Genomic DNA, 9,052 nt, shown 5'->3' on the forward strand with positions numbered 1-9,052 from the left:
GTGATGGATCAGAATGGACATCAGGTATGAAAAACAAGCTAGCTGTACTCGTGAGTACTAGCTCATATGTGTTCAGTATGGCCAGAAAATACTCATTTATGTAGACACAGTCTTCTAGTAATTTGGAGTGATGATTTGCTTCACTGATGAATCTTAAAAATCAATCAGATGGAAATTATTTTTAGCATCCCACAAATATTCATGGCAAAATATCATTGAGATGATGCACTTGATGACTCTGAAATTTAAGAGCTTGATAAAACAAGAAAATAACAATTCAAGTGATATTTTAATTTTTACTAATGATCTAATATGACCAGAGCATGATACCCTTTTAGAATCATTTCATTCTATCTTAGATTCTTGCTTACTTCAACACTTGTCTCATTGGAAATTGTGTGCTTGTGAATTTACAGCAAAAAGTTGGATGCCTTCTAATCACAGCTTTCTCAGTGCTATAATATCTGCATAATGAAAAACTCATTTAGGCAGCAAAATACCAAAAAAGTAAAATTGTAAGTATTTTGAATTTAGACCTAAAGACAAATGGCCATGAAACTAATTCCAAGTATGTAGAGATGGAAAAGGGTTTAGTTACAGACCTTTACAAGGCCTTAAAATCTTTTGAAAATTTATATCCAAATGATAATATGTGTGGTAGTATGCACACAACAGATTTTTACTCTCACATGCTTTGAAAAAAATGCATTTTAATGAACAGCACAAATACTAATATTAGAATCTTATCTAAAGTCAATCGTATATTAGAATATTTCTAATCAGGCCCAGAATAAGAGAAGTTAGTTTCTGCTATTTGGGCTCTGGCAGTCATTAAGTAGCAAGTCACATGAAAATGTGTAAATTATCTACCAAGCTCTTATACAGAGCTCTTATACACAGGGTGCAGACAAATTCAGACGACCATCAAAAGGATTCAGGGAATATGTGTATAAAAATGCAAAATGTACTTTGAATATTTTAACATAAATAATGTGGGTTTTGCCATTGTGAAACAGGCAGATTTAATAATAGAGAAAAATATGATCTTTCTATTCTATAGATATGCATCTATGAATACCTTAAAATCAGAAATGTATGCTTAGATGTTTGATTATAGGTATTTCACTAGATAAAATGGTGTTGACACCATTGTTATGTTAAATGTAACTTCACTGTTAAGTTTAGAATTTTAGGAAATTCCTCTTAATTATTTTATTTTATCTGTTACAATTTTTGTTCATACACAAATTAAAAATTTTAATAATGTTATAATTTTTGTTAAATATCCTTTGTTTGAAGGTAATTTTCCACAAATGCTTTATAAGTGAATTTCCTTAAATTAATATTGAGAAGCAGGTCCTAGGAAAGCTGTTAATGAGATTTAGTGACATGAAATAATAGCCCTGAGTTGGGTTCAAATGTCTGTCTTAGACCAATGAAGTAGTTCTGTGACCTTGGGCAAAAATCACTTAATTGGTATTTTTCTAATATTGTCACTTTTTATATAAGGGAATGTATCATAATATATCCAAACTTCTATCATTTTTAGCACTAAATCATGAATGGATGTCAAATGCTTAACATCTTTAGAGTTGTAGTTTAAATATATCACTGTTGGGGCGCCTGGGTGGCTCAGTCGTTAAGCGTCTGCCTTCGGCTCAGGTCATGATCCCAGGGTCCTGGGATCGAGCCCCGCATTGGGCTCCCTGCTCCGTGGGAAGCCTGCTTCTCCTTCTCCCACTCCCCCTGCTTGTGTTCCCTTTCTCGCTGTGTCTCTCTCTGTCAAATAAAATCTTTAAAAAATCAATCAATCAATCAATCACTGTTTCAGCAACAGCTCAATTCCCTGTCCTGGCCTAAAATACATTCATATTATGTAGAAGTAGTAAGTCAATAAGAAAGGAGGTTAATTCCACCTTCCATACACCAGACAAATGTTTTCTCTCCTTTGAGGATAGAGAAATCATCAGTGGACCTCTGTGTCAGGGAAATCAGACATGATTCTTCCAGCTGATTGATGCCTCTCAGCCCTTAGAATAGTTATAGGCAGGATCCCCTCATTCCTAAGGAATGTGTATATTGTACTTGTTAACCACCATTGAATTCCACCAAGCCGATATGCCTAAAATATTTTAGACCAACTGGCCTTTGGAGGTTCTACTAAAATATTTCTGCCTTGAGGCTTCTCTGGATATATGGAACAAACTCCCATCAATTTGTCCTGCAATCACTCCTTTAGTCATTCTGACTTTTGTTATCCATAAAAATAGTCACCTATCCTGATCTGTGTGTTTCCTATCCATGACTAATCTCTCAGTCAACTAATATCCTTGACTTTTCTAGCCCCTATGATGACTGCCAGTCCTCAAACACAACTTCCTTTCCTAAGGTTCTAAAATTAGCTATCAGTGAAGCTTAGAACCTTCAGGTTGTAATTATTTATTCAATGTCAGCTCGATCCCAGGACCCTGGGATCATGACCTGAGCTGAAGGCAGATGCTTAACAACTGAGCCACCCAGGCGCCCTCACTGTCAGTCTTCTTAACTGGCTTGTTAACTCAGTGAAGTAGACTCTTGTCTTGTTCATACTATTACACCTGAAGGTATAATAATGCAGGGGTTCGATAAATATTTGTTGAATGAATGAGCCAACAGGAATGGAGAAGTTCCAATGATAGTCTGCCCCTTAAATAGGTTCCATATTTCCCTTGAGTGATTCATATACATAATATTTTGTTGTTCTACTGCTGTTGTTTTTCTGTGCTTCATTACTGATGTCATAAAAGGGACACCAGAAAAGGTTTTAGATAACCCTTTATTTTACAGATGCCACTAGTTGTGAATACTGAGTTGATAGCTAATTCAATAAGAAGTGATCATCAAATTATTAAATTGTGATTTAAATTGGTACAACATGCATTACACACATTAGCTCATTTCATTCATTATCCCCATTGATTTACTAAAGAATGACTCAGGGACACCTGGGTGGCTCAGTCACTTGAGCGTCCAACTCTTGGTTTTGGTTCAGGTCATGATCTCAGGGTCATGAAATGGAGCCCCGCATTGGGCTCTGTGCTTAATGGGGAGTCTGCTTGAGATTCTCTCTCTCCTCTTTCTCTCCTTTTCTCTCTGCCCCTGCCCCCTGCTGTGCACTCTCTTTCTTTCTCAAAATAAATAGATCTTGAAAAAAAATTACTCAAATCTGTGAATATTTAGTCATGGTTACCAACAATCTATGAAAGGATTAATATAGTTACATGTTTTTCCCACATTAACATTTTATATTTATAATAAATATCCACAAATATATTTATATTTGATGACTGCATGGAGCAAATATTTTTCTATAGTTGAAGTTGATAAGAAATTAATGCATAATTTGGATGAGGGCATAATATGGGAAATTATGGAAGAATATGAATGATTATATAAATCAACACTGCTATTTTAGGAAACAGTAAAGACCTACCAATTATATAGCCAGATGGTAGTGGAATTGGGAATAAGACATGGATATCCAAACAATGTATTCTTTCCAGTACTCCACAATCACAGTCTTTTCTAACATGTCCTGTATTGCAAGTTTCTATGTTCATCTGTGGCAAGAGTGTGATGCCACTTCCTGTTTTTAGTGGGTTAATAATAAAAAGTCCAAATCTATATCACATGCCAGTATTTTCTGCTGAATCTGTGGAAGGAACAGACTTGTGCTTCCTTAGTGGGGAAGGCAGTGCATAGGGCTCACCATCGGCATGCCCTGAGTTCAAGCATCCGAGGGAGTCTTTGTTCTCTCTGTGCTACTGTGGCCAACATCAGAAGCTTGATCCTCCTGGGGCCCAATTAACTGCACATGGTCTTATAGCTGCTGGTGGTGCAGTTCACTGAATTCCTTTTAGGATAATATCTTTATATAATATAGACATTAAAAAAAGATTTACGGTAAGCTTTTGGTTTCAGAAACACATTGTATTTAGAATGAATTGCTTTTATATTAAACGAGTACTATGAAAATGTTATCTTGCAGTGACTGAAGAATTGGAGTATTTTGGATGTTGAACTGTTCTAATCTGTGAAGTTAGACATGTAGATTTGAGAGGCTTTCTTTCATCTTTTAATTTGGTGCCATCACATATCTGGAACACATGCTGGCCAATACATCATGAAAAAAGAAATTAAAATGGTCACTTTCAACTGTGAACTTCAAATGGGAATTTTTTTATTTATGGAGACAGAAAATTTTATTCATCAGGAGCAACATATTTTGGGTTTCTGTAGAATAAAATCACCATCTATAATAGGATTTTATATGTGCATTGGCTAGAAAACTTCACAGAAAAAAGAGCTAAAACTGTAAATTTGTTATTTAAGAGAAAAACTTTGGGGGAAAAATAGAAAGCATATCAAAAATGTTCTTTCAAAAAGCTTGTATAGGAGAAAATGACTATCAGTTTCACCATAATGGACAAATTCTGAACAAATTATAGACATTATCTTAGAGTCCTTTAAATTACCTTTAAAAACTTTACATATTTGCTTTTTTTTTTATTAGTATCATGCTAGTAAGTACATGGGTATTATGGTGGCAGTGTGAGGATCTTATACAATACATTTTGGGTTAAAAAATGGAATGTCTGAATTGGGAGAATATACAATATATATAGTGTTCACATTATGAGGTAGCAAGAAAGTAAGCATTAAGGAGAATGACACATGTGATTTATAGAGGCACAAAAATCACATTTTATTAGAAGGCTATTAATGTCAATCTTCATTAATACAAATATTATATTAAAAAGTGAAAATATCAGTAATCCTCTAAGTAGATTGGGGAAAAGATCTTGATTTCATACCTTTAAATTTTGCAATTCAATCATGTTGATTTCTTTTTCATAAGAAAAGAGAGGATCATAAAAATTAATAGCAATGTTAAACTATCTGTTCTATAATTCTCAAAATAACAAACAGGATATTTTTTAAATGTAGTGAAAATACACATTTAAATTCAGACAGCTTTTCTGTACTTCTATTAGATAATATATCATGTAGTGAAGTAAAAGTGTCTAATTGCTCTATTCTCTTATAAAGTTAAAAGAGTTCTGCTCTAGAAATTACATGTAATCATATGAATGCAACTATAAAAGTCACTGCATATGGTACCCTACAATTTAATTCTTTCTTCATAATTATTGCTGGTGCTGGTTTTATATTTAGAGTGTACTAAAGGAATGAATGCTTTGGTATCAAACAAAAAATATATTTTCTTATGATGTTAACCCAATAGATAATTTCTCAGATCAGCATGTTTCAATAAGTAAGTTTCTTTTGGAGAAAGAGTATATTAGAACTTGATTTTGATTTAGGGTTCAACTTTTAAAAATAGACATTTGTTCTTTTATAAAGAGAAACTATCATTTTTGCCAGGAGAAACGCTATGGCAGTCAACCAAAAATGTTTAAAAATTCAAGTTAATGAAGTATGCAATCTAAAAAAGTATTTGGGGGAAAACATCGGATTCTCATGAAAGGTAACCAGACACGCAAACATCATTCACTTATACTGGGTGACTAACCCAAGTTTGAGAATGGTTAATTCCATTTCACATCAATTACTTCACCAGAAGTGACAGGTTCCTTTCAAATAAATTTGTGGTAATTCATTTACCACAGTGATACACCTGGTTTTACATATGGTCTAAAGAGCAGTGAGGCATGGGAAGGCAATTGTGGGGAATTGTACTAGATACGTCCTTATGTTGTTTCTCTTCTGGATCATGCTAAAACAATAAATTATCAACTCTAAGTGGCAAAAAAGAGTACTATTTACTACTTAATAGTTTTCTAAACATTGTTTTCATAAATTAGTACTGTGACAAAGTAATCATAAAATATAGAACAACCATCTTATGCCAGGCATTCTTGTATTTATGTTGCATATAATATGTTCTTAAAAATGTTTTGAGGTCATATCCACTTTAAATAAATTCAGATATATTTTGTTCACAATAGCAAAGTGCAATGCTATCATAAAGGATAAACGTATTTAAAAGTCAAGCAGTATTTATTGTGCTTCTATTGTGTGTTTAGAAGGAACAATATTTTCTAGGTTTCAACTTAAACATCTCAGTTGCAATTGGAGCTATTTAAGCATCTCAGTTGCAATTGGAGCTTTAAAAAAGTAGTTATAATAATTATCAATATGATAATTGATCACTGATATTTCAAAATAAATAGCAACATATCAGTATTTTCTTATCATTAAAAAGTCTATCTTTAAGACATAAGCAGTTTGTAGGTTTATTTTTATTTGTTCTTACATTTTATTCATCCAAATTGAAAAAAAAAATCTTATTTCTCTTTGGGAAGGGTCTCTCCTTCTTTAAACTATTCTTTCTTTAATCTTATGCCTGCATTCTGGTCATTGTTTCCGGATGTCTACTCTACCTTTAAATATCTTCTTAAAAATATTATATGACCCAGTGGAGCTAACACATTCATTATTTCCTAACCAAGTACTCTTAAAGTCTTTGACTTTTATGTGATAGATGCGTCATCTATAATCTTTTAAAATGTGTAATTCTTCCAAAAGTTATTTTTTCCTATTAAAGACACTTTATTAAAATAGTAGGATTTTATAAATTGAGTAATATTATCTCAAAAATCTTAATGCAGTATAGATAAAGGAAAAGGGGAAACACAAGTATTAAACTAAATTTTCACTTTATAATTGAGCTTTTTATTCCACCATTGATCTTTTAACCAATCTTAAACAAAAATACCATGCTTTCTTTTTTTTTTTTTTAAGAATTTTTATTTATTTGAGAGAGAGAGAGCAGGAGCAGGGGGAGGGGCAGAGAGAGAAGCAGGCTCCCCGCTGAGCCGGGAGCCCTGATGCTGGGCTCCATCCCAGGACTCTGGGATCACGACCTGAGCCAAGGCAGATGCTTAATCGACTAGCCACCAAGGTGCCCCAATACCATGCTTTCTTAGTTATTATAGATTTATAAGGTTTATAACTCTAATAATCTGGTAAGATCTGTCTTTCTCCTTTCTAAATACAAAATTGTCTTGGCTAATTCTTGACTCTGACTTTGAGTATCAAGTTGTAGGCTTTTTATTAGAAATTCACTGAATTTGTAGATTAATTTTTGGGAGAATGGTTTCTATAAAATATTAAATATTATATCCATTTCCAGTTCTGCATTTATTTAAATAATGCTTTTTAAATAATTTTTATTATATTAGTCACCATACAGTACATCATTAGTTTTTTTTTTTATTCTTATGTTAATCCCCTACATTACATCATTAGTTTTAGATGTAGTGTTCCATGATTCATTGTTTGTGCATAACACCCAGTGCTCCATGCAATATGTGCCCTCCCTAATACCCATCACTGGGCTCACCCATCCCCCAGCCCCCTCCCCTCTGAAACCCTCAGTTTGATTCCCGGAGTCCATAGTCTCTCATGGTTTGTCTCCCCCTCTGATATCCCCCCCCTTCATTTTTCCCTTCCTTCTCCTGACGTCCTCCATTCTATTCCTTATGTTCCACAAATAAGTGAGACCATGTGATAATTGTCTTTCTCTGTTTGACTTATTTCACTTAGCATTATCTCCTCTAGTTCCATCCATGTTGATGCAAATGTTGGGTATTCTGCAGCCACCATTTTCCAGTGCAGGGTTCTGGGAATGTGGTCGCTGGATTGAACATAACCATAGAGTTCTTTTGAATCTTGTTTCAGCATACTTTACTCATTAAATTTTGCCCCCATTGATCTTCATGTTAAACCCCATATCCCTGTTGCTATTTATGTTTCATTGCTATTGCTTGGAAAGGAACAGTGGAAGTGGGCTTACTGGGGAATTACTTTCTGAACTTTTTGCTGAGGGGAATATAAGCAGAGGTCAAAGAAGACAGGTATGACAACAGAAGCAGCACAAAATAGGGGAACTCCTTTATTTCCTTCAAAGTCCTAAAAAGAGAGAACAAGAGTTCTAACTTTAGAAATAAATTTCTCAGTGGAAATTTATCATGGACAACAAATTAAAAACCCAAACTGTGTAAGTATTCTATTTTTTAAGTCTATCATGACACAAACAAAATTTTCAGACATACGATGCACTCTGAGATTGACTACAATTTTTTTCTGACTTATCTGTAATACACTTATATAAGTATGATAATAATGGTATGTGAGTATTCATTTCACAGTTTTAATTACATTCTCATTTGTTACCTGATTTGAGTCATACATTATTATCATATAAAAATTACCAGGTTAAGGGATTTGTTTGGTTAATGACTAAATAATTGAGCATATCTAACTTTAGGCTATGAAATTTGCATGTGATTGAGCCATATTATATTGGTTTTACAAATTCTTTTGATAATAAGTAATTTTGGATACACTCACTTGCATTTTTCAAGTTTACCTAATATAATTAATACCATGACAGGTTATTGATTATTCTCAACAAGAAGTGTAACAATCTAATGTGAAAGAATTCAAATGACTTATATTGTTATTTGTTCTACATTTCCACAGAAGTTAACATAATGCTTAAAAATTTCATTTTAAGAAAGACAATGATTCAGAAACACAGGGAAAAATATGTCCATTCTTGCATCTACACATCCTTCATATCCTCACATCCCACATTATGTTGGAATTAAATAAGTCTGTCTTAAAGCATGCATGGACCTCTTTCTAGCTGTTCCCATGGTGTCTGCTTTAAATAACATGTAATTATGCAGAGTTTAGAAGGTTCTTTAAAATTGTATGATTTTCACCATATAAGAAAGTTGAATCTGCCAATAAAAATACCTAATAATGCAATGATCCATGATGTAAAAGAATCATAGATGATGATCTATATGAAAAGTTTGTTATTTCTCATGATTGTTGTTTTAAGAAGACTGTGTCATTAATAGTGGTATGATGCTTTAATACATTTCTGTTCGGTATGCTTTGGGAAAACTCTTTCCTCCCTCCCTTCCTTCCTTCCTTCCTTCCTTCCTTCCTTCCTTCCTTCCTTCCTTCCTTCCTTCCT

Source organism: Mirounga leonina, unplaced genomic scaffold (assembly GCF_011800145.1).
Source record: "Mirounga leonina isolate KUSES-001 unplaced genomic scaffold, KU_Mleo_1.0 Mir_127, whole genome shotgun sequence".
Lineage (NCBI taxonomy): Eukaryota > Metazoa > Chordata > Mammalia > Carnivora > Phocidae > Mirounga > Mirounga leonina.